The following is a 27658-nucleotide window of genomic DNA, read 5'->3' on the forward strand; positions in this document are numbered from 1 at the left end:
TAAATTGTATTCCATGTGAGTTATTGTTGATACGATTTGCAATTTCTCAAATTCAGACTTAGTACCACCCCAGATGATCAGGACGTCATCTATATATCGCATCCATTCTATTAACTCTTTTTGATATGCCATGTCTTGATAAATCACTTTGTCTTCAAAGAAGCCCATGAATATGTTAGCTAAAGCAGGGGCGTGTTTAGTGCCCATTGCTACACCTTTGGTTTGTCTATAGTAGCAATTGTCAAAAGTGAAAATATTACATTCAAAGGTTAGTTCCAACATCTCCTTTATCATTTGCACTTGATAGTAGACAGATGATGAATCATCTTTAAAAGTGTGATCTATAGTCTTTATTGCCCAATGGTGTTGTATTGATGTATAGAGTGCCTTCACATCCAGACTTGCCAATCTGTAGTTTTCCTCCCATTTTATTGTCTTCAATTTCCAGATAACATCAGTTGTATCTTTTAAGTATGATTTGAGTTTGCTTGCTCTCGGTCTTAGAATATCGTCAAGATATTGTGCAATGTTTTCCGTTGCCCACCCAATACCACTTAGGATGGCCCGGCCTTCCGGTATTGTGTCATATTCCTTGTGTACTTTAGGCAGAGAGTACATAGTTGGTGTTGTTGGTTCTTTGATTAAAAGAAAACTTCTCTCTTTATCAGTTATATAGCCCTTTTTATGCCAATTTTGAATTGCTTGCTCTAGTTTATGTACAATTGTCTTTTTCGGATTGGTAAGTATTTTCTCATAACAGCCTGGTGTTTCCAAATGTCTTCTAGACATTTCCAAATAATCTGTTCTATCCATAATAACAATATTGCCCCGTTTTTCAGCTTTCTTTATTACAATAGATCAATCTGATGCTAGATCTTGTAGGGCCTTGGATTCACCTGGAGATAAATTTTGTATCAATCCTCTTTGTTGTTTCTTCCTTTTCAGATTGTAAAAGTCTTCTGTCACTGCTTTATAAAATGTGTCAATGACGTTGTCTGGTGGTAGCTGAGGCACAAATTTAGATGCAGGTTTTAATTCTTTATTCGGCAAAATGTCCGATTGGATATTTAGATCTCGAAGTACTTGTGGTATATCAAAATCCTTCGATTCCCCCAATGGATCTGAATTGAATTAAGACATCGCTGTTAAACGGACCTAAACCTTTACTACTCAACAGAATTGAACAGTTGATATTAAAAAGAGGAAAGAAAGTTTAAACCTGTCCAATTCCTTATACATTGAAGCACTATTTGGAAGATAATCATAAAACCAGCCATCATATGCTGAACTATAAAAAGAGGTGACAAGAAAAGGCAAACAAAGAACATTGCAGCCCGATACACAGAGACATTTGCAACCTGTGTAAAAACTACAAAATTATCTGAACTGTGCACTTGAAAACAATATTAACCAAACTGTGGAATATAAAGCATTGGGCCTCATTACGACCCTAGCGGAACCGGTTAAACGGCGCCGTAAAAGGTGACGGTGCCGTTCAGCCCGTTCCGCCACATTACGAGGTCCCCTCGTGGGACACGTTAAGCACGCCTGGGAAAACCAGGCATGTTTACCGGGTCCCGCGAGGGGAAGAGGGAGCAAACAACGCGCCATCTCGTAATGGCTGTGTCCGGGTCCTTGAGGGAGGAATTACCGGGCCATCCGAACTCGCAATGGCCCGGTAAATCCTCATTCCGAGGACCCAGACACGGATGCGATTTTGGCGGCAGCCATGCCGCCAATAGCGGCATGGCTACCGGCCGAACCCTGAATGAGGGCCATTGTGTGTTTCTTTTGGAATGGTGTAGTTTGGAACTTGGGGAAGGGAACCCTGAGTCTTGATTTGAAGCCTTTCATTTCAAGGCCATTTTGTGCAATTTGGAACTTGGGGAGGGGAATCCCAAGTCCTAACTTGGGGAAGGTAACCCTGAGACCTGAATAGATTTTTATGCATTCTAATTTTAAATAAGGTGATTTTAAGACTTTACTTTGTTGAACTGTTTAAAACTTGGGAAAGGGAGAGACAAGAGAGCTGTGAGATGGAAGAAGCTCGGGATTTTGTGTTGAACACTGTTTTCTTTTTGGTTGGTGGCATCCTTACACATTGTATAGTTATAGTTGTGAGGGCAAGCATAGGTTTTGGACAAAGACAGATTCCTAAATTGAACTTTGAGTCAGACTTTCCATGGTTTCATTTAGGTTGGCAAATCCCACCTTAGTATACAGCAAGTTAGGCCTTTTTCCATCCTGATATGCAAGTTAATAAAGTTGATTCTTTTTTATCTGGAATCTGTTGTCTGTCTCCTTGTTCATGATGCCTTCTTAGATGGTGTCATGAGTGGGATGCAGCTCAACCGATACAAGTTGGGGGACCTTCAAATTTCAGAAGTTGAGTGCCAGAGCATCAGACCACTCAGTAGCCACTAAAGGCTCTATTGGGTTTGATATCCGTAGTAGTAGGGATGAAACAATTCCCCCAGGAGAAAGGAGATTGATACCTATGGACTTGATGTTGATTCCACACCCTGATACATATATTATGCTAGCTCCAAATTCAGGATTAGCATGGAGATTTGGGATTGATGTTTTAGCAGGGGTAATAGACACTGTTCCTCATTACGAGTTTGGAGGTAGCCATGGTGCTATTAGCGCCATGGCTGCCTCCAAAATCGTGTCCGGGTCCGGGTTCCTTAAATGAGGAATTACCGGGTCATTCCAACCTTGGAGGACCTGGTAATTCCTCATTCAAAAAACACAGAAACACAGTTGGTGGTCCCCGAAAGTCATAAGCAGGTGGTATTAGAGATAGCTTTTTGTATCGATAACAGTCACTGGTGGCTTTCTTTCCCTTGGGCGATTCCTTTTGTAGTTTGACTTTTTTGCTATAATCTGCACTTTTGGTACCTTTATTGTGACTGTAGCAATAATTGAACGTAGTGTTATGACAGTTTGGTACCCATTGTGCGCTCACAGTATATTCAAAATAAACCACTTGCAATCTTGATTGCTGTATTCAAATTAAATGTATTCCTGCTGTGTTCAGATTGATTGTATTGTTCTTCATACAATGTCTATTCTTCCAAAAGGTAAATTGTTCCGTATTAATTTCATAAAGATTACACTTATATCCATCTTGACACATGTTTCCCCATAGAGTGAGCTATGGTTCATCAGGAGAGAAAGTAGTTAAAGTATTCACCCTCTTTTTGTGTGGTTGGTCTTCTGATTTAGTTTTGAAGGGTTGTCTTCATTAGATTTGAATCATTGAGTCCTGTCGGGCATCCTTTTATAAAATGTTAACCTGGTTTGTCCTTTTCTTGTCCTTGGAGTAAGGAATGGAGATACGGTTGTCTCCTACACAGCGCCTAGAGATAGCCCATTCCCATCTGGGGCAGTTTAAGACACAACCACATATTGCAAATAAATTCTATTGTCCCGGACCGTATGCAGACATTGAAACTTTCATTCAAGCATGCGCAGCCTGCCAGAAAACTAGCACCCATATACCACCACCCACTCCCTTGAATCCTTTACCAATCATTGAAGTTCCATTTTCTAGGGTTGGTATGGCTATTGTAGGACCCCTGAAGACTCCTAAACTGGGGAATAAATATATCTTAGTTATTGTAGATTATGCCACTCCTTAACCAGAGGCCTTCTCCTTGAGAGCAAATATAACCCAACAGATCCTGAAACATTTATTTCCTTTTTTTCTAGGGTAGGATTTCCAAAGGAGATCTTAACATATCGGGCTCGACTTTCATGAGCACGGTTATGGGGGAAGTTAAAGAATTGCTACACATCACTACCCTTAGAACCTCAGTGTACGATCTCCAAACAGATGGTCTAGTAGAAAGATTTAACAAGACTCCTAAGACCATACTCCGAAAGTTAGTAGGACAAGATGGGAAAAATTGGGATCAGATAATACCTTGGGCCTTGTTTGCAGTTCGGAAACCCCCTCAGGCCTCGACAGGATTTTTCCAGTTTTACCTCCTTTCTGGACAAGAACAAGGGGATGTCCTAGATATTATATGTTGAGGAAAGCTTGGAAGGAGAGAGAGGCAGCTCCAATTCCCCTCTCCCAGACTGCAAGCAGGTTATAAGAATACATGGGGGTTGTAAGATCTTTAGTACAGGCTCATATGACCAAGGCACAAGAGCAACTGTTACATCACGACATTCCTTGTGGTCGTTCTGGCATCTTTGGACACCAGCCCGTCACTCACTAAATACTCTGCGACATTTTTTTGGAGTCACACCTGCTGTATTTATGGGTATAGCATGCATTACCCTGTTTAGACTGTATAATATTCATTAGAATCTATGTGGGTAGACGTGGACAGCCCTTGACCTGTTTTCTTTAATATTTCCATTTGTAAACTACATGTTTAGTGATTTCTTTGTTTCTTTGGAAAAATGATGTTTAAATTCTTAAACTGATGGATTCTCCATGTATATGATTACAGATCATTTTTCTCCTGAAGAAGGGGGTGTTCCCCGAAACGCGTAGAGCTTTGTGATTCTTCAGTTTATCACAAGAATATTGTATTTGTTCATTCCTTCGTTTCATGATGGCCTTACTGACTTTTTTGTGTTTATTAATATTCAAATGTTAACCAGAAGTGTCTGGTTTCAAATAGTTCTGTTAATTTGTCTTTCTTTGTAAATATTGATTATTCTACAGTAAAATTTCAAATATGTTTAACTGATTCTGTATCAGCTTTAATGGTGTGCAGGGGACGGGAGTGTCTTTATAATTAGACACTTTTTTATGTTCATACTCGGCGACATGCAACAGTGGCCAATTCTTCAATGGCTGCGTACTGTGCCAATCATGAGGAAAGCATACTGACCAACCCCAAGATGGCCACCACGCTATCCAGACATCATGCGCAATCAGGGGAGGAGACACTCCCTCCACAAACACATACAGAATGCAACACCGGCTCCTCACGTTGAAACTTTGTTGCCCCATAATGCTTGTTTTTCGGTTCACGGTTCATTCTGCTGCTTCTGACTTCCACTCGCTCTGTCCCTGACAGAGCCTACCTCGCTCCTCCTCTCCTGCACTGCCTTCCTCACCTCTCAAGATCTCCTCACAGGGTTCTGCCTCTCTCTTGCTATTATCCTACCTTTTGGGGATTCCTCTTCCACTTACCCAGAGTATCCAGACCTCTGCCTCATCGGAAACCTTTTTCTACAAAACACCCTACCTCCGGATAAGGTTTTTTCCCCTTCAGGGTGTTTTTCACCTTGGGGGACTGGCCTCTCTGTGGCCGGTCCACCCTGTTTCACCTTAGGGAGTCCTGGCAGCCAGAGAGGACTGTCCCTACTTGCACGACACCAAAAGGAATACTACCAGAAAACAACAGGTGAGCCATAAACCTAAAAGCAACAGAAGACCTCTTATGATAAAAAGGTTTCCCTTAGATCCTTTTCAACAGGTCAAAAGGTACTCGTCCTGTTGCCAATTTCAGGAAATAAACTTGTGTCCAAGTGGCATGAACCCTACAAAGTAATAGAGGAACGGGCCCATGTAATTATCTCACAACCTGATTGTTGCCTTAAAACACAATTCTATCACTTTCATTTGTTAAAAAGATCCAAACAAATCCCACAGAGTCTCCAACCATAATATTGTGTTGTCTATTGCCAGAGGACACAGAAAGTAAGGCCCTAATTTGCTCTGACCTCAATAATAACCAGAAACAAGATCTATATTAACTTATAAGACAGTTTACTGATGTATTCCTAAAAGAACCTTTAAGGGTGAAGGATGTTTATCATCATATCCGCACTTCAGTAGGTAAAGTGGTACACTTAAAACCATATTGGTTACTTGAGGCTAGGGAGGACATTATAATTCAGGAAGTCAAGACCATGATAGTAGCTAACATAATTGAGCCTTCTACTAGCCTTTTGTCCTCCCCCATCGTGTTGGTGGCCAAACCCAATGGAAGTTGGAGATTCTGTATATCTTTTCATAAATTGAATGCCATTCCTACTTTTGATGCTTACCCAATGCCTTGTATTGATGATCTGATAGATCGTCTGGGTAATTTTATTTATTTATTGTGCATTTGTAAGGCACTTATACAGAAAGTGAATTGTGTTTCAAAGCGCCCACAGGGCAACAGGGAGGGAACCTAGGAATGAAAAAAAAGAGATATAACAATGAAGGATAGAGGTGGACCAACTAGGCTGTGCAAGCATTCAGAACATGCAAGTGCAGAGAGAGAGAGAAGGGATGAGGGGTTGGGGGATAAGTGCAAGGTTTACCAGGAGGGAAGTGCTAGGGAGTGAGAAGCTGTAAGTGCCTAGGTGAGTGGTCAGCTGCCTATAAATAAATAAGTGCAAGCCAATGGTGGCATAGGCCAGCGGGTGTCAAGGCAAGTGCTGGGAGCGGGCGGAGGATCAAGGCGATTGGGTGTGAGAGGCCAGTGAATGCTGTGTATCTGTCAACACTCAATCTCACAAAGCGGTATTGTCAAGTCCCTTTACATGGATCTGATAAAGAAAAAACTGCCTTTGTGACTCCTTTAGGGTTGTTTCAATTCAAAGTTCTGCTTTTTGGGTTACATGGAGTTCCTGCAACGTTTCAGAGACTTATGGATACAATCATACAACCATACTCAGAATTTTGCTGAGCCTATATAGATGACATTGTAATTCATAGTAGGACATGGGAACATCATCTATACCACTTCTACACTATCATGAGAGTATTAAGAAAAGCGGTGTTAACCGCTAATCCCAGAAAATATAAACAGGCCCAATCAGCTGTAACATATTTGTTTTTTCTGTAGGGAATAGTACCGTCCAACCACAACAGGAGAAGGTGAGGGCCGTCCTGGAAACACCCCCCGTCCAAACGAATAAAGATCTGAGGGCCTTTTGTGGATTCATTGGGTATTACTATAGATTTATTCCAATTGTTTCCAGTAAAACAGCCAGACTGACAGACAAATTGAAAATGCTGAGCCCCAAAAGATCAGGTGGGAAGAAGAGGATGAGATCTGCTATACAATCTTGAAACAGGCCTTATGCTGGAGCCCGGTTTTAGGAGTACCTGATTTCTCCAAAGAAAAGAATCCCCTCTTGAATGCTACATGGGTTGGTCCTGCGACATACTGCCCCTTCATTGCTCGGTTTTTCGTGCTGTGACTTTTAATTTCTTTAACTAGTCTGATCCAATCTGTCTGCTGGTTGGATAAATGGGTCAGTATCCTTGTGCCCGCTACCTGTGTGGGGGTCTGTGAGCTATGGGATGGGCTGGATGAATTGAATAACACTCTAAAATAGATGATGCATTGGCTTGCAATGTAATTGGATTCATCAGTGAGTTTAGAGGCAGGATTTAGTTCTCTTCCCCTATCCCTGTTATACAGGCGGCACACTGGTCATGTTGGGTTTCCAGGGAGAGCATAGTTCTTCCTTTAGGGACAGTGCCAGTTTACTTTATGTTTACAGATTGAATCTTAGTAAAAAATGTATTGGTACAATTCGCTTGATCGTCCATATGTGTTATACTGTTCGAGAGCGCCAGCTTAAAGAGATCTCAGAAGGATGTGTTTTGTTGGGGGCGGCAGGTGGTGGGTGGGAATTGCCATAGGGCTGTCAATGGCAGGGTAAAAAAGGCAAACAAACACCCACAAGCTGTGTGTCCTTCCTAAAATGCCAACTCCAACGCGATCGTTTTGGCTTATATGTAGCGTGCCAGCTAACAGCCAAAACTGAAAATAGGACTTTTTCCATGGTTCACCATACCCACTTCCCCCCAACTCCTGCCACGCTGGGTACTCCACGGGAGGTCCTATTTTGTTGTGCCTTTTTGCAGCCTTCGAGTTCGCTTGCGTATGTTTACCTTTGTCTTGGGACTTTTGGGAGCTGCTTGGTGAAATGTGTTTTACAAATCCATACAACTGATTTGATAGAGACGATTTTTGAGACGGAAAAAACAGAGAAAATATAACCGCTATTTTTAGTGTTGGACCTCCTGCATAGGCGGCTGACAGGCAAACAATGGGAGCGTTTACTCGGGGACAATTTTCCACTTTGTTTTCAACTTTCTCTTCGTGACAGACTAGAAAGGTGTCACGATGTCGAGGAAGGTTTAACATGACTGTATTTTGCCGGCAGGGCCAGCCCAGGAAGTGCATGCAAAACAAACCTTGGCCACTGTGCTGCTCCTGGCAGAGCAGCTGACTCGGCGTTGCCTTGGCAGCGGCTTGTAAACTAACGAGGCCCCAGGCAGGCAACTCCAGCCGCCTCCTTGCCTGGAGAGCAGCATCCGCGCTGCCGGGTCTGCACAAGGGTGCTACAGAGCAGGTCGGGACTCGGGGCACAGTGGCATCCATGGATTCTGCACGGGTTACTTCCTGCGGTGGCGAGTGGATGCCAGTATACGCGTAGAAGTTAAGTTCTTCTCTCCCACTAGACTAGAAGTAAGTGTCTGTGCGGCTGACAAGCAGTGGGATCGGTCATCGGTCTGCAACACGTACACGGTCAGCAAGGGCTTTCAGGGGGATGGTCAGAATCATGGCGGCTTTGCCCCAGTAGCATGGGCGACTGTCAGTTGTTTTGAAGGCTGTGGCCATTGAAGTCAGTTGACGTGGGCGCGTTTTTGAAGGACGATGAGGATTTGTTTGAGGTGTATCGGAGGCATCAGACATTTCCTCAACGAATGGCTATTTGCGGGGTATGCCGTGCCGCTGGCTTCTTTTTATTTATTTATTTATTTTATTGGACATTTGTATGATGCCTATACACAAGGGTTTCCAGGTGCCACAAGACAAATGGGCGGGTGGGGTTGGGTGGTATACGAATGAAAACTACAAAAACAGTAAAACCAGTTATGTTGGCCTAGTGACAACCCTACCTGCAAGTGCAAGACAAAACTTGCATCACGTTTACTTAATGCCTCATCAAAGAACCACCTTCACTTTGTTGTATTTTGTTCTTTCCATATGCTAATCCACGGTGCCCCATACATCCACATGTGCACCTGTATACGCAGGGCAGGCTCGAGGCTTGGGCAGTGTGTGCCATTGCCCCAAGCCCCGCGCTCTTAAGGGCCCTGCAGCCACCAGCTGCCAACAGAATACGAAGTAATACACCTTTACTTTAAACAGGGGCTGCGCTGATTCCAGCCAGGGCTGTTTTTATGTGCCCGTCTTAGTGCAGAGGCACTGCCCGCTCCGAACCCCCTGTGACTCCCTTCTAGACACAAATAACCCCTATGCCACCTTCCTAGCAGCCCATCTGACCCCGTGCGGCCTCCTAGGACATATCACGCTCTTTGTTTTAGCAGAGCGTTGAAAGTGGAAGCTCTTTCCAATTAATGGTCCATTTAACAGCCATTGTTTTGGACAAGGCATTCTGAAAGCAGATTTGCAGCCCAAAACTGACGACTTTGAAAACAGTTAAAATATATTAACAAAAAAGAGTTCTGAACTATTTCTGTAATTGTTATGTGTTTGCTTTTGGTGTGTCAAATACATTTTATGTTTTTGTAGAATGTCACATTTCACTCTTATCAGACAATGAATGCCTTTGTGAAACGATACAAAACACATGGTTACCTTTTCACATTATCTTTTGTTATGAGTCTAAGGGTCTGATTTATAAAACCCTTTTCAATGGGGGTTTCCCATTCAAAAATGTTTTTGTAAATCAAGCCCTAAGTCTTGAAAGACGGCCTACAATTGATTTTTTCAATCATTTTGTAGCATTGCATTCTGGGATTGGCAGTCTTCAAGGTGGTCTGACAATAACGCAACATCGGAACTATTTTAGTTTAACATATTTCTATAAGGATTCCTATATTGTTGGAGTACTTTTCAAGTCCGCATTATAAAACAGAGTATTGTTGGAAGCCAAACGTTGGGCTGAGGAGGGGAAAGGATCAGAGGGCAAATTGGTTGTGATGATTTACCAGGTCCATGGGTGTGGGACGCAGTTGCTGGACTGAAGATGTTCTCCCAGGTCCTGTGCTGATTTTCAGGGTACAAGTTGAGGCTGCATGTGGGTTGACAGCATCTACCCACTTGTTACACAGTGTGAACGGCACCCCCTACCCCCTTGGGTGTTGAGGCTGCATGTGGGTTGACAGCATCTATCCACTTGTTACACAGTGTGAACGCCACCCCCTACCCCCTTGGGTGTTTTTGAGGCCAGCATGCAGAAAACAGCTTCTTTGCTCAAGTGTTTGGACACCAGGATTTGAACCCAGGTCGTCAAGCACTCGGGACATGCACCCACAAAACCACCTGAAAGTGTCTTCAAAGCACATATCTTGTATTGGTATTTTGCTTTCCATGGAATATTTCAATATACATTTTTGGGGTTAAAAGGTGTGTACCTTTTATATTTTTCCAGCAGTGTTATAGGAAAATCTCATCTTTTCAGGTATTGATGATTACGATTTTTTGAGATCATACTTATTTGTGCTCTGCATTTTTTTATTTTAGGAAAGACAGTTGAATTAAATGTGTGTATTTCACTTTAAGACACATTTAGTCCCTTTGTGTATGTTAATGACCCCTCCCCCCCATTATTTGGGGAACTTGAGCCCCAGTTAACATTTTAAAGACCTGTGGAATTGTTTACTCTGACTGCCTCCATAACTTCCCGAGAAATAGGCGTTGCTTTGATTGCACTTTTAAGGCAACACTGCAGCAAAGGCACTTTGCCCATTCTGGTCCAGGGAACATCCCTGCTCTTACATCCTTAAAACGCGCAGTCACATTAGGTATGCTTTGATTACTTAACAGTAATCTTCATTACTCTTTGGCATGCTCTTCCTCATCAGAGTACTTTCTTTTGAGGTACACGTTTCTACAAATGATTCAGCTCACTCTGTTGGCTACTCCAAAATAAGCCTCAATCCTGATATTGCCACATGCATAACATTAACAGTTAAAATGAATGTACTGAAGGTCAGTTTATTTGATCCTACGGATATTAATGGCTATTTGTGACATCAGTTTCTGCAATGCAAATAAGGGGGCCCTACACATCTTTTGTCGCTCAGGGCGCTGCAAATGCTACGGTCGGGTTGCTCTTATTTATTGCAACCCCCTGAGTTTGCAATGCATGCATGTGGGGGAGGGGAAGTTGTTTCAGATTAATGGATTTTCGGTCCTTGGCTACAATGGGCCTCATTCCGAGTTCGACGGTAACCCTGCCGGTGCTACCGGCGGGTTGGTGCCGGAATCCCAATCATTTACTGGCACCTGACTTCCCTGTAACACCAGGGGATTCCAACCCTTGCGGTCTGGGAAGTCAGGTGCCGGCAAATTATAAGTCCCCATTCCCATAAGGGAATGGGGACCACCAAAGCACCAGCACCGTTGCTAACAGTGCCGGTGCTTCCATGACAGTCTGCCTACCGTGGCCGCTGTGTCTGGCAGGGTCAGACCTGTCGGGCACAGCGGCTCCGGCAGGCAGACTTGTACTTTGCCGGTCCGAACACAATGGTGCCGGTAAGCTTACTGGCACTGTTGTTTCCAGACCGGCAAGGTTATAATGAGGCCCAATATGTTTTTATGACCTCAAGTATACATTTTAAGTATTTAATAAAAAAAAAACATAAGTGCTAGGGCTCAACATTTTTCTCTGACACTGGTGCTTTATATCATCCTATCGGCAGCAAGTCAGGAATGGGAATGGGTTGAAGACTTTTGGACTTTGAATCTTGTGGGTATTTGGCACAGTGATAATCATTTTTATCATAGTGAAAGCAGTGACAACTGAGGAATTTATAAAGAGATGGAAGTGTAAATTGCATGAGCGAGCTATTCTCACTTCTTCCTGGAGTTTTTGAGGGGATTCAGAGTCATGAAAATATGAATATAATGTTTCATTTTATAGAATGATTTCCCCAAACATTATAGAATGATTTTCCCAAACATTGGCTAAGTGGGTATAGGTTTCACGGACCCTTGTAATGGTAACGAAAAATAGATGCAGAAAGAGCTACAGAAACCCAACCTCTTTTTACAGAACAGGTCCTTTGCTCATAGAACGTGTGCAGTATGGGCAGCAGAGCAAGCTTTCCTCACTATTAACAGGAAAGTTGATGGCAGAGAAAATCAACAGGCACCGCATGGGCCTCTGCAACCAAGGCTTCTCACACACTTTTGAAAAAATGTCATCTTTCTCAGTGCTAAACATATTTAAACCCTTTTAGTGATATCATGCAGGTGCTCTTCATGCCACTGGGCTGAATGTGTCACCTTAGCAGAGCAGGGAACACAAAGGATCACAAATGCACATCACTTTTTACTTTTACATAATATTTCTTTGTGTTTGCCTAATTTTAGCTAGTAAAATCTGCAGGTGTGCCATTGGTCTGGTCCACTAATTTAAATCTAGCTGTGCTTTTGACTTTAGCCACTGTATTGAATCTAGGGGTATTTTGAACCCTGCCAGATGTGTAAGCAATATGGTTAACAAGAACCAAAGAAAGTAAATTGATTAAATTCACCCTGGAAGTGGGGGAACCATGCTTGCTGTCAAACTCACCACTACCACAACTAGACTAGAAACCAATGTTTATCATAAACCCACTGATGTCAACAATATACTGCACTATGCCAGCTTTCACCCCACACAGATGATATGCAGGTTACCATACAGCCAATTTTGCGTATCAAAAGAATTACAACCAACAATGCAACACTTGAAAACGAATATCTAGAACTGATTAAGAGATTTACCAACAGAGGATATCCCACCGAGACATTGATAGAAGCACGACAAAAAGCTGATGCCATCACCAGAGACACTTTAGTACATACAGTACCTAAAGGCAAAGGGATACATCTCTGAATTCTCCAGACAGAGTCTGCATTTGAGGAGAATAATAACAAACAATTGAAATACCTACACCACGATCGTCTACTTCAAAAGCTCTTTCCAAACCCCCCATGATGGCTTATAAGAATGGTAGAATCCTCAGAGATAGACTGATCCAAGCTGAGAAAAGTCTGGCTGACAAACAAAGGACACTCTCCATACGGAAGAAAGGCACATTTCCATGCCTTCAATGCAGCAACTGTAGTCATGTCATCAAAGGGAACTCCATCCAACACCCCCATACTGGCCAAAAAATCTCTCTCCAAGATTTTGCTAACTGCAACAGCACAGGTGTGATTTACGCAATAAAGTGTCCACCTGGACTACTATATATGGGACAAACTAATAGGTCGGCCAGAGAAAGATGGCTGGAACACAAATCCAACATAAGGACCCAAAACACCAAATCACCAGTGGCAAGGCATTTTAAAGATCATAGACACAATGTATCCCAGATTAGATTTATTATACTTGAAGTATTATGCACCCCTTTCAGAGGGGCAATATATCCAAGAAACTTGGCCAAAGATAAATGCACTGGATCCATCTATTGGACACAGTGCATCCAAGCGGTATGAATGAGGAGTTCAACCTACAATGCTTCTTATTAAAAATTAAACTATGTCTCTTGTCTTTTATTTTCAGCATACATTGATTCTACTTGACTAGATACCCTGTTTTTTATCCCACATTTGCATGACCAGCACTGTTTAGTTTTCTCTACCAGTAGTGTATTACTTTTCATCTACATAATGTCAATCTCTTGCTTTGTTTTATTTCTACCAGTGCAATTTTTTGACAATTTTCAATTTCCAATGTATGCATTAGGTCACAAGGAGTTTTTTTACATAATACATTCTGTAATAACTTTTGTATGTTTGGTTCAATAGATTTCAATTGGGTGCTTGTTCGCCTCCTATTATTAACTATTATAACAAATTGTCAGGGTCACATCTTGGCTCCTTCTGTTTTTGTAATAAGTCTCTGTAATACGTATATATACCAAGAACCATTTGCAACTCATGTACTTAGTATATCATATTTCACCTTTGATCACGGCTTGTTTCCGTTTGATACCTTTACCATATGACCACTTCCCATTTCTTTTCTTTGGTTCTTGTTAACCATATTGCTTACACATCTGTTGTATCTTCTGCATATAACTTTATTATCGTGTCTGTTCCGTCAACACTCTACTCGAATAACAACAGTCTCACCAGTCCTCTTTCTATATCCACAAGTCTTCTCAGTTCTTTTTCTGTGTAGCCTCACAGTTTCCATAGTTACTCTGACAACTACTGCCATACGTGCGACCCGACCGCTGATTCCTGTTCTGGTCTCTTACGGCTGCACTGGCTTTACCGCTCGCATCCTGCCACTGTAAGTTTACTTAACCTCTCTCAAGTTACCTGACATTTTTTACAAGGCGTATAGATCTACGGACATCCTTCATTTATACTAAGTGATCTCATCTATTTACACAAGTTATTACTTCCCTTTCAGCTTTCCCACCCGCGCTTAACCTTCCATTATCGTCCGATTGGGCTTACACTCAGCGCCACTTCCAGATGACCCGTGGATTTCTCCCACCATACTCATCTGCTTTATTTATACTGCTTGTTTAAATATTATTCTTTTCTTCATTATGTACACTAGGTGATATATTTTCCTCACGTGGCTTACTAATCTGTTTCACTTTACTATTCTTGTCAATGTTGTAGAGGTCTGCCAAGGTGCAAGAACGCCTCTCCTATTCCATGCTGCTTACTGGCACACAATTGAGAATCTGTATATCTTCCCCTATAGGTAACTGGTGATTTATTTGAAGGAAGGTGACTTTGGATCTTCACGTACACTCAGGGATGTCATTTCACCAAATTGCCAGGGGTAGCGGAAATGACATCACCCGACCCTTGACCCATGATGACATCACAGGAAGTGATGTAATTTGACCGCGCCCCCTAAGTGACATCACAGGAAGTGATGGCAAACGACCTTCAGATTTTTTAGATGTATCTAGCACCTGTGTTTCCAGGTGCTCTCATTTCAGCAAGATATAAGTATCGAGGCACAGAGGGAGGCATGATTTGTCCACGATTTACATATTTGGGGAATGCCATTTTCCAGATTCGACGTGGGGTCTATATGTAAAACATACATAATGCAGCATTTCTAACAGGGTAACCGAAATCTGTAACGCAGGCTACAGCTAGTCTATGAAACATATGTAGATCAATGGACACAGAAGTACGTGTTATCTGTGGCGTTCCTGTATTAAACAAGCCAAAAAAGCACTTACGTGGGGAGTAATGCGCTGCTTTTTAATCGGGAGAAAAATGCTCCACGAGCAAGGCCTGAAAATGTTATCATTGACCAGGATTTAGTATCAACAAAATTCCCTGGTTATAAATGTATATATGGTTCAGCTAACACTATGATAGAAGAAACCTATTAGACTGGTCTGCTGCACAGAGGGGAGTGCACCTGATAATGTTATCTTTGCTGGAGTTTAATACCTGGGAAAGTTTCTTCAATATACCCAAGAACCCCCATAGTTTTTATTAGCTAAGCGTAAAACCGGGTGCCAGAGGACATAAAAAAAACTCACAATTTAATGTAATATGATTGCTGCACACATAAATTCATAGCATCACACAGTTATTTAAAATTGAAAACACCCACGAGTTGCTTCTCACCCGGGGACTCACTGGCAGACTTCAAGGCACGCACACGGCACACTACCCCTTGGCATCTACCCTGCGAGCCAGGCTGTGGGGGGCCCCACCAAGCTTCTTAACAAAGTACAGGGCACGCCACATCCCGGGCCGGTCTGGATAACCACGTGTGCGGAATGTCCATGATGATTATGCCGCTGCAGGGGCATGCACTACTGCAAGTGAAAGCAGTAAATATGTTTTTCAATCAAAACTTAAATCTTTAACGTAACATAGAGAGAAGGGGGCGGTGCCTAGTTCACAAATATACCAGCCACTAATAGTGGCTAGTAAGTTGTTTTTTTGGAGGGTGGAATATTTGCCACAAGTATGTGATTGCGACTGAGGATAGCGCGGGAGCCCGAACTAATTTATTTATTTATAAAAAATTCTTGTATACCGCGCCACATGCCTGTGGGTCTCAGGGGGCGCACACACAACAAAACAAACAAACAAACAAACAGAGAATTACAGAGGAACGGGGAAAATGGGTTGGGGGTAGCCAAGGGGATTCTCCTCCCTCCCCAGAGTAAATGTTATGAATAATGGGTTAAAATGGTGCATTACAAAGCACACTTTCTGGGAAAATTGGGTAAAAGGCCAACAATGTAGGTAAAAGGCCATCAATCGGTTTTCTAGGGTAAATCATGAAACAAAGTACAGTAGATGCAAGTCACCAAAAGTGCACAGGGCATTTCCCAATGCATTATCATGCCGGTACCTGCAATAAATGCCAGTATAAAAAACATGTGTATGCTGGCTGTGCCCATACATTTCCATGATGGCTCCACCAATATATGTTAGTATTCCCATATAAAACCATACTTATGTTCACTTTAAGATGTTTTTGTATAGTACTGGCACTGGGCATAAAACAGGCTCTGCCAATATATGCCAGTACTCCTATGTAAGTACATACTCCCGTTGGTTTGGCCATTAAAACTGACATGTCACAATATAAAAACCCGTCCAAACTGGTTCCAATGTAACAATGTAAGCCTGCCTAGACCCAAAAGAACCCTTATCTTGGTTGATTCATCATAGATGCTCAGTTAATAAAAAGTCATGCTACAGTGAAGAATATACAGGCCAAATATAGATACGCCAAAACATCAGTCTAGCGAGGTAATGCTAGTTATCATGCTTGCTTTTTTAAAGATGCTGAGTAATAAATGTAATGCCACAGTAAGCAATGGCTAGACTGACTGCACCAAAATGGTAGTCTAGCCAGAGAATGTCACACATGAAATTGCCTTTGGCCAAAAATACCAGTAAAACACGCAAAGTCAATAAAAGATGTGGGAAAAATGCTCCAGTGATCCCCAGTCTCCCAGAGCCTTACACACACAGGCATCCCCTTTCACCCACCGGTCACTCACCCATACATCTCCTATCGCACTTGCTCACACTGGATTCACCAGGAGGCACACACCAAACCCCACCCAGAACATTCAAACACACATTACCACATGTATGCTCATTCACCCACCAGTCACTCACTCACACCTTCTCTTACATGCACTCATTGCATTCTTTACACAGGCACACACCCACCCACCCAGAACATTCAAAAACACACCATCACATTCATACTAATTCACCCACAAGTCACTCACACACACATTATCTTACATCAACTCATTGCATTCTCTACACAGCAGGCACACACGCATCCACTCATTGCATTCTCTACACAGTCACACACCCACCCACCCAGAACATTAAAAAACAAACATCACATCACATCACTTCTCATTCACCCACCAGTCCCTCACAACCTCTCTTACACCCACTGATTGCATTCTCGACACATGCACACACCCAGAACATTCGAAAACACACATCACATCACTTATCATTCACCCACCAGGCACTCACATCTTGTCTTACATCCACTCATTGCATTCTCTACAAAGGCACCCACCCAGAACATTCGAAAACACACATTACATCACTTATCATTCACCCACCAGTCAATCACACCTTCTCTTATAATCACTCATTGCATTCCCTACACAGGCACACACCCACCCACCCAGAACTTTCGAAAACACACATCACATCACTTCTCATTCACCCACCAGTCACTCACGCCTTCTGTTACATCCACTCATTACATTCTCTACACAGGCACACACCCACCCACCCTCCCAGAACACTCAAAACACACATCACATCACTTCTCATTCACCCACCAGTCACTCCCACCTTCTCTTACACCCACTGATTGCATTCTCGACACATGCACACACCGAGAACATTCGAAAACACACATCACATCACTTATCAATCACCAACCAGGCACTCACATCTGTTCTTACACCCACTCATTGCATTCTCTACAAAGGCACCCACCCAGAACATTCGAAAACACACATTACATCACTTATCATTCACCCACCAGTCAATCACACCTTCTCTTATAATCACTCATTGCATTCCCTACACAGGCACACACCCACCCACCCAGAACTTTCGAAAACACACATCACATCACTTCTCATTCACCCACCAGTCACTCACGCCTTCTGTTACATCCACTCATTACATTCTCTACACAGGCACACACCCACCCACCCTCCCAGAACACTCAAAACACACATCACATCACTTCTCATTCACCCACCAGTCACTCCCACCTTCTCTTACACCCACTGATTGCATTCTCGACACATGCACACACCCAGAACATTCGAAAACACACATCACATCACTTATCATTCACCCACCAGGCACTCACATCTTGTCTTACATCCACTCATTGCATTCTCTACAAAGGCACCCACCCAGAACATTCGAAAACACACATTACATCACTTATCATTCACCCACCAGTCAATCACACCTTCTCTTATAATCACTCATTGCATTCCCTACACAGGCACACACCCACCCATCCAGAACTTTCGAAAACACACATCACATCACTTCTCATTCACCCACCAGTCACTCACGCCTTCTGTTACATCCACTCATTACATTCTCTACACAGGCACACACCCACCCACCCTCCCAGAACACACATCACATCACTTCTCATTCACCCACCAGTCACTCCCACCTTCTCTTACATCCACTCATTACATTGTCTACAAAGGCACACACCCACCCAGAACCTTCAAAATCCCACATCACTTTTCATTCACCCACCATTCACATACATACATCTGACACACACTTCACACATGCAAAACACACAGCATATTACAAAATAAAAGCCTTCTTAACTTTTTCTTGCAGCTTCGGTCCCTCCTTGAAGACCCCCTCGGCTCCTGCGTTCTGCTCACAAACAGGAACCAGGAAGCTTCAGGAGCTTCCTGGTTCCTGTATGTGAGCTGTAAGGAAGCCAAGGGAGAAGGGGTTGGAGCTGAACGTGGCATGTGACATGTGCCACATGTTACGGTCAGCTCCAACCCCTACTGAGTGCCTCCTCGGCCCAGCCTTCACCCTGATGGGTGAGGACTAGGCCGGGACCCACCAGACCTGGTGTGGCAGTCCCCCCCACACCGTGAGAGGGCCTGCTACACCAGAAACAGCCGTTTTATTGGGCAAAACAAAATAAATGCACTTTTTTTCAATTTTATTTTTTATAGTTGGGGTTGCAGGGGAGTACCAGCGGTTTCCACTATGGCCCCCAAGGGTCATTTGCGACTCCTGTCGATCCCCAAATGCCGTGCCTGCATACAATATTTTCCTATTCCATTTACATCATCAATAGACATGGGCTTGCTTCATTCTCATCACACTTGACAATCCTCACTATTGGGTTAACAATTTGGTGCTATACTTATCTACATAATCACAATCTGAGGACTAGCAATATGCATGAACTTGTCAGTTGCAAAAGGTTTTACTACCGCATCTTTATTGAATTTCTCACATTTAAGACCAACAAATGTTAAACATGATGATCTCTCTAACTGAAAACCACCAAGAATTTTGGAATATGTTGTATTCTAGATCTACTGATCTGCACCTGATGAAGGGAACTGTTTATCCCGAAACGTGTTGTGCTTCTTATTTGTAAATATAAAGAAGAATTGCATACAGAATTGTCTCTATTGAATTGTTATTAATGAACTAACCTTCACTGCTACATAATTGATTTACTTTCTTTACATCATATTGGCTGATTACCAGCACATAGGTGTGCAGGGGACGGGAGTGCCTGAAGTTCCTTCGGACACCATTTTGTGTTCCTCCATGTTTGTATCCTACTCCGTGTCAGGGTAGTGCTACCGGCCCTGCACCCAAATTCACTTTTCAATATACTTTATTGTTGCTAACTATATTTTAACGAGGTGTGCTACTATACATCATTTACCTTGTACCTCAGGAGTTTTCTGGTCTGGAAACAAGGGTGCCGCTAAGCTCACCGGCACCCTTGTTTCCGGATCGGCAAACTCAGAGCCTGGCTGCTGTGGCCGCTGTACCGACAGGTCTGACCCTGCCAGGCGCAACAGCCACTAGGTAAACCGGTCACGGAAGCACCGGCACCATTAGCAATGGTGCCGGTGCTTCCATGCTTCCACTCCCTCTATGGGAATTGGACTTACATTTTACAAGTGCCTGACTTTCCGGGCTGCTGGAGGCACTGGGTAGTCAGGTGGCAGTAAAATATTATGGGTCCGGTGGCAACCCGCCGGTAGCACCAGCAGGGTTACTGCCGGACCCGTAGTGAGGCCACATCTCTCCCACGAAAATCCATTTGTAGATGCCAACAACAGGAGAAGTGGATGGAAGGAGGGGCATGGGTGGGTGTCAGCAGGACAGAGGTCCCCACGCTTAGTGGCAGATAGCAGAGCTTTAAGATCTGTGTGTACTGCAGAGGTCATGCAGTGCAAACTTCAGGAGTGCCGGTGCTCAGCCCTGTCTATCAATTAAGTGCTGGGGCTGGACACCGGCAAACGCTGGCACAAGTTAAGCACTTTAACATCCAATGGAAAATTGGGCCCCAGGAGCTGGGAGATGGAGGCCTAGGAAGAAACTTTGAATACACGGTTCTCAGCGATGTTGCCTTGTGTGTTACATGTGGCTTTTAAAGACGTGAATCGGAAAATAATTTAAAATAGGAAACATTGACTATCTTGCATACAGCTAGCTGGTAATTGTGAAAAACGAACCTAAGGCTATCTTATTTATCAATATAGTTGGCATGCACCACCTGAGCTACTTCCCAGAGGGCAGCCTTCTAAGCAAGCCCACTGAATCTCCAAGGAGAGTGCTGTCAGATGTTTTGGGTTGATACGAATGGCGTAGGTAGATTGGAGGCATTTGGCGGGCTAGGTAGGCGATAATGAGTGATAGAGGGTGTCACCGTCCAAAAGTAAGATAAGAAGTATGGAAAGTACATACAGTTGTGAAAAACGGAAGAAGGTTGCATTATACAAGCAGTAGTGTTTCCAAGCTGCACGTTTTAAGCACCCGATTTCCTTTAGTGCAGCTTAAAACGGGTGTCCTGGTACTTCCCCCTGATAAGCCACTCACCCTGTCACTGGCATAATAGCTCGCCATAAGCAACTTAACTGATTGGTATGGTTTTCTAGTGCAGATAATGTTATCCTCAAAAGTTTGCGTTTCCATCATGCCCAGATTTATTGTTGACCGAGGAGTGTAATGGAAAAGAAAGCATGGGCTGGTGAAGAGAGACTTAATATCACCCTTTGAAAGAAGTACCAACTTGCTACAACACATAAGCAGTTTGCTACAATGTGTTTATATGACATACTTATGTCTGTCATTCCTATTGAATGTTCTATGAGAGGAATCTGCAACCTTTGGTGCTACAGATGTTTCGAACTACAATTCCCATGGAATCTGGCTATTGGCTTCGCTGGTTAGGGATGATGGATTTATGGTCCAAAACATCTGGAGAACCAAATGTTGCAGACCCCTGCTCTATCATATGCATACAGAGCTACAAAGATGAATCAAAGGCAACGTTTTAACACAATTGTTGCGCATTGTGAGAAAATATGGGTGACCTGGACTATGAGTACAATCGAGGCACAGGGCCCAACTCCTCAGGACTCATGCTTAAGGATAATCAATTTTCCAGGAACCATTTATTTTTTTACATTACTGTGTATTGCAAAGAGCGTGAAAACTGATAGCAAAAACACACTAGTGGTGCTCTGAATAATGGCAAAGAAAATTAATATAATGAATGCATCTGTGTATGTGTATTACCATGTATCAGACTGGGATTTTTTGGAAAGATCAGTTAAAAAATAAGTCATTTTGAAAACCAAAAAACACAGTTTTGGCCTAGTCCCCATTCATTTTCCCATAGAGAAAAAAGTCAAATCTTTGCTCGAGCGCACAGTGAAAACCGCTAGATGAAATTCATCTTGGTACAAAACAACTTGGGCATGCAGTGTTAACTCGATTTCTGGGGTTGAGGGAGGTACAGGGTGTCTGGGGTTATTGCGTCCAGTAGTTTTTAAATTATTTGACATTGAAGTGGGTGCCCCCTTTCCCAAAATTATAGTGCTACCTCCCATGGTGCTTTGCAGCAGAGAGGCTGACAGGATTTTCAGAAATGAAAAAGCAGCAATTGTTAGCCAAAATTCAATTGCTAATAACTTTTAACTTGCTGGGTAGATTGGGATGAAATTTTCAAAGCAAAAGCTTTTGGAGGCCCCCCGCCAAACTGAACAATACGTTATAAAATGAAAAAATTATTAAGAAACCAAAACACCACAGTTTCACAGTTTTCAGCCCATTCTTCTTCCCATAGAGAAAAAGTGCAGTTTCTGAACAGCTGTAGCACGAACAAATGTGTGGCAGATTTGGACCAAATGAAAAATAACTTGGGCACAAAGCGTTGACTTAAAATTCTTGACTGGTTTGGGGTAAATCCGTTCAGTAGCTTTTACAAAAATTGACAGAGAAGGAGGTACCCCTGCTCCTTAAAACCTTTTTATCGGTGTTGCTGCTTTTTACAGCAGAGAGGCTGAAAGAAGATAATTACGCTTGACTTGCTCGTTAGATTTTGATGACATTTTTTAAAACAAGGGATTTCAAGGCCCCCCCCAAACTCGAAATGTTGGGAGCAATTCATCGAAAAATGAAAAAGTTACTAAGAAGGGTGTGAATAGTGTATAGTGGCCACGCCATATATGGTGAAGGCCGAAGCCACCTAGTGGTTGAGTGTAAAAGAAACATATTGGGGGAACATATATACAGGACACAGCCGAAGGCCATGGCCAGTGACCCATAAAAAATGATAGTATAACAAAAACCTTGAAATTCACTGAGAAAACCTTTGTTAAAATATGGTTAAGTGGACCAGATTTAACACAACAAAACCCTCGATATTTAGTGGATGTGGGAAGTCATGACCAGCTTAACTAAAGTTTTTTCAGTGAATATATATATATATATATATATGTGTGTGTGTGTTCACTGAAAACATTGTTAAAGGGACGTTATAGTTAATTTGGTAGGTAGTTGCAGACATCTAGCAAGCCTGTGATGAGAAAACAAAAGTATTCGTTGCAAAGCTGTGGCCAGTAAACCAGGATCGGTGATTTTTGATGCAGGGCTGGCGATAAAGGCTCAAGTCCTCCCTTCAATATATCAGGGGTCTGAACTTGATATAAGGAACTTAACACATCTATAACCAACATCCTTAACCCAAGATCATCGTGGATACACAAAAACCTGCTACAACTATAGCAGTACGTTACTTCTCCTCCTGATGAGCCACTATCACCTACAGTGTTGAAACACATGTAGAGGATCAAACACCAACAATCAGTTTATGAGTTTAAGAATATTATCAAATACGAATTTATGATTACCAATTAAAGAGGAATCATTGAATACAATTTAGGATCACCAATTAAAGGGACATTATTGGAAACAAAAAAGTGGACCAAACACCAAGAATCATTTTATGAGTTTAAGAAGTACATCGATAAGGAGGAATTATTGAAAACTATTTATCACTGCCTGAAGGATTATTATTTCCTATTTTTGCAGCCTACCCACTTCACATATCTGTGGGTTTGTCTGAAAGCCGGCGCAGAGACTTGACTCAACCTCCTAATTTAAACAACGTTATGGTTAAGTTGCACTAATAAAAACCTATGAAATTCAGTAAAAAAAACTTTGTTAAAGAGATGTTATGGTTACAAGTAAAACCGAAAACCCCCCAGAAATGTGCTAGTTATGGTAAGCTAAGCAACCATACAGTATGGAATGAGGTGGGCACCACCAATTTGTGAAAATAACAGTTCCCGTGTATATAAAGCCTACTTATTTTACAAAATGCGATGGGTTCAATGGAGCTACTTGGCAAAAAGAATCCTATGGCACAAGGATCGACAAATGTAGGAAGAAACTGGGCGTTGCCACTCAGTGGGCTGATATGCTCTATATATAAGTTGCAACATTTGTTGTGTGTTTCAAACCTCTTTCATAATATTGTAGATTAATAACAGTATGAATAAATTCGAGAGTTGACCATTTGTAAAATGCCCAAATGTCCTTATAATTCTAATTATGTGACATGCAATGACAATCTGGTCAGTGTTCAATGGTGTGCCAATGCATTTCAGAATGTCATTCCATCGTCAGGGCTGAACACTGTTAATGTCACAACATAATATAAGTACAACATATAGGTCCAAATAATATACATACCATGGTTCAGATGACTCAAATAATGTAAAAACAAAATAAAGATGAGAAAAAAAATGATAGAAAGACAATTTATCCCCTTGAAAATGATGCATATCATTTTAACAGTTCAATATAACTTCATTGATATATCGAAGGAGTACCTGTTGTGTGATGCCTATGCAGGCATCTGTGAAGGAAATCAGAAATAGGAAAATGCCAAATTGCTGTGTTGCATTGTACTGTCTGGTGATGTAGATAGATTCAAGTGCACATGGTGGTTCGCAGACCTTAGCTGGGCATTTGTTGCAAAATCTTAATGCAGTTCCATCACCGTCCCTGAAATACAAAAAACGGTGTATTCAGTGTTAAATACATGCAGAAGTGTTCAGTGAGTGCAATGTACGGAAATATTGGTAGTGAACTTACCCTAGCATGCTGCTAGGAAGCTGGAGTGATGGTGCTGTCTCGAGTGTGCACGCTGGTTAATGTTTGTTAGGGATCCCCTGGTTACTGCGAGATGTTGCGACGTCACACATGTAGATACATGATGATGTCGCTGACGCCTTGCACCCCACGCTGCCTGTCGGAACAGAGAGTACAAGTGCAGATAAACCTGGGGATAACATACTGCATTAGTGATGCTTTTGTATGAAAGCCTCTTGGTGGATATAGAGCAGGAAGATTGTGCTTGTGTCTAGAAATTCACATGGCTTACTCATTTGCATTGCCATATCCATCCTTCTTTGTGGATACACTCATGTAGAGCAGGAAGACGTATCTAGGAATTCTCATAACTTACTCATTATAAATTGCTGGTACAAAAAACATCTCTTGATGTGATTAAATGATTACAGTCGAGAACAATATCTAGGATCTGTGAGATGCTGTGTTTCTCCTCGGACCAATGCCTTGAAACGGCTGAGTTAAGGTTTCTTTTTCCTGATGCATGACCGGTGCTCATTCCATCTCAGTTTAGCTACTCTTCTAGATTGTCCAATGTAATCCAGCCCACAAGGGCATTTGATTAAGTAAATTATGTTTACGGTCGCACCTGGTGAAGCTATGTATCTTAATCTTCTCTCCCGATTGAGAGTGATTTCCCTTTGTCACAAACCCACAATTACTACAGTATAAACACGGGTAGGTGCCTGTCCATGTTGTCAATTTTTGTATAGTTATATTCAAGGAAAACACTTTAGTTGCAGGGACGTTAAGGTGAGAACTTAACGTAACAAAACCCCTGAAATTTAGTTGGAGCAACCTTAACTTTGCGCCCCCTGTTGTGCAGCCTATGACCACAATGATATCACAGATCACATCACTGATGACATCCCTAATTACATTACAACAGTAACTGACATTAAGCATGGCCTTCAGCCATGGTCAGTGTGCATGGCCAAATATATTTTAACACATGAATGGGTACAAGTCATGGCCTTCAGTTATCGACAGTGGTCACAAACTTCACCCATGTGCACTGAATATTTTAAAACACTAACAGGCTGCCAACCATGGATTTTGGTCTTTACCAGTGGATACAGCTTTAAATCGTGTCCACTGTATTATATACACAGATCAGACAATAGCCATGGACTTTAGCACAATACTGTCCAGCTGCCACAATCTTTGGCTGTGCCCTCTATATATTCTAACATAAATGGGCCTCTAGCCATGGCATTTGACCTTGAGCGGTTTCTACATCTTTTGGCCATGTCCACTGTATATAAAATAATAAAATGCAATAAGCGCTGGCCTTCGGCCATGCCTACTGTATATTATATACACTAACCAGCCACTAGCCATGGTCTTCAACATAATACTAGCCAGTGGCCAGGGCCTTTGACTGTTCCGACTATATATTCTAACATATTAATGGACACTAGCTATGGCCTTTAGCCATGACCACTTACTACAGCTTTCAACGTTGCCCACTGTATATTTTAAAACAGTGATGGGCTACTAGGCATGGCTTTTAACCATGCACATTGGTATGTTTGAATACTAACCGACCACTAGCTATGGCCTTTGGTGCTGGCCTGTGACCCCATCCTTTGTCATGGCCAAGTCCACGGCCTAAATTGTTATTAAAGTAATTCATGAGCTAAATTATAAATTATGTTATCTCTAATTCCATTATTGATGTAATCAGTTATATACAATGTCATTAGTGTTGTCACCAGTGATGTGATTTGTAATGTCATCAGTCTTCTCATACAACATGTAATTATGGATGTCATCAGTGATGTGATCTGTGATGTCATCATTGTGGTCATAATCTGCGCAACTAGGGCACAAAGTTAAGGTGGCTTTAGCTGAATTTGAGGGGTTTTGTTGGGTTAAGTTCTCACCTTAATGTCCCTGCAACGAAAGTTTTTTCCTATAGCTATATATTCATGTCCTTAACCTTGTGAAATAGGCATAATTTAGCCTTCTTTTGCATCAGATTTGTATTCATCAATGTTCTAAGTATATTCTCCCTTATCCACAAATATGCCTCGCATATGTCGTCTATTTTGTCTTTAACTAGGTTTAAAATTACTCAGGGTTCTGATAGGCTTTGACTTATAATTCTACTAGCCAAGTCTGCCAGACTACTAAGAATACTCTCCGTCTATAGTCTGTATACGTAATGATTGCTTGAGTTAATCCATTTTAAGGTTGCTGTATTCTTAACTGAACTAAGGACAGCAGTTTCTGTTTGAATAAGTACATTTTATGATACATGGACTAAATCACGAGAGCCCTACTTGTCGCCCTTCGTATGTTGGTTGAAATACACAACCACTTTTAAGCACTTTCTGTCAGAAATGTTAAAGATAAGTCATAAGTCATGCCATGTGCAATGTCTTCAGTGATTTCATTAATGATGCCCTTTGTGATGTCATGTGTGTCAGTATACACATTTCATGGCAGTGGTGCGAGTTATGGTTTTGTAGTTTACCATAATGGCAAAATTCTTTAGTTTTAAACGTCCCTTTTAACAAAGGTTTTTTTCTGAATCTCAAAGGTTTTTATTAGAGCAACTTAACTATAACATTCCTTTAACAAAGTTTTTTTCCCTGAATTTCAGAGGTTTTGATTAGGTCATCTTGCACATAACGTCCCTTTGGCAAAGATTTTTAACTGAATTTCAATGGGTTTTAATAATGTAGATGTTCATGATGTTCCAGCACTATATGTAAGTTATGAACAATTCCTAATTTAACATATATGAACAAATTATAATGTTTTTTTATCAAAGATCATTTTTGCAGCACATATTGATGTGTGTAACTTTGAGCAGCGCATTCTATGGATTCAAGTTCTGGCTGAAGTGTCAGAGGCACAAGGTTAAGCCATGCCCCAGGTCCCACCACTCCACCCACAACAGCCTCTGGACCTGGTGGGTGGCCCGGCCCAGTGTCCAGTATACCCCCCCCCCCCCTAATAGGACTGTGGGTCACTGTTCATGGCTTGCG

The 27658-nt window shown here is 42.1% G+C and overlaps 1 protein-coding gene across 4 annotated transcripts in view; it reads left to right on the top strand.

Moving 5' to 3' along the window:
* The window catches only part of MAP3K19 (mitogen-activated protein kinase kinase kinase 19), a 749356-nt gene that overhangs the window by 73444 nt on the left and 648254 nt on the right, over window positions 1-27658 (top strand). For 3 of the 4 annotated variants that reach the window (XM_069616557.1, XM_069616559.1, XM_069616560.1), the window contains exon 1: window positions 8246-8444. The exons of the other annotated variant lie outside the window; for it this stretch is intronic. The gene's annotated coding sequence lies outside the window, so the exon portion shown is untranslated. Of the gene's footprint in view, window positions 1-8245; window positions 8445-27658 lie in introns of those variants that run through there. 4 annotated transcript variants of the gene reach the window in all.

This window comes from Ambystoma mexicanum, chromosome 9 (genome assembly GCF_040938575.1).
Source record: "Ambystoma mexicanum isolate Mex_15411 chromosome 9, UKY_AmexF1_1, whole genome shotgun sequence".
Taxonomy (NCBI): Eukaryota; Metazoa; Chordata; class Amphibia; order Caudata; family Ambystomatidae; genus Ambystoma; species Ambystoma mexicanum.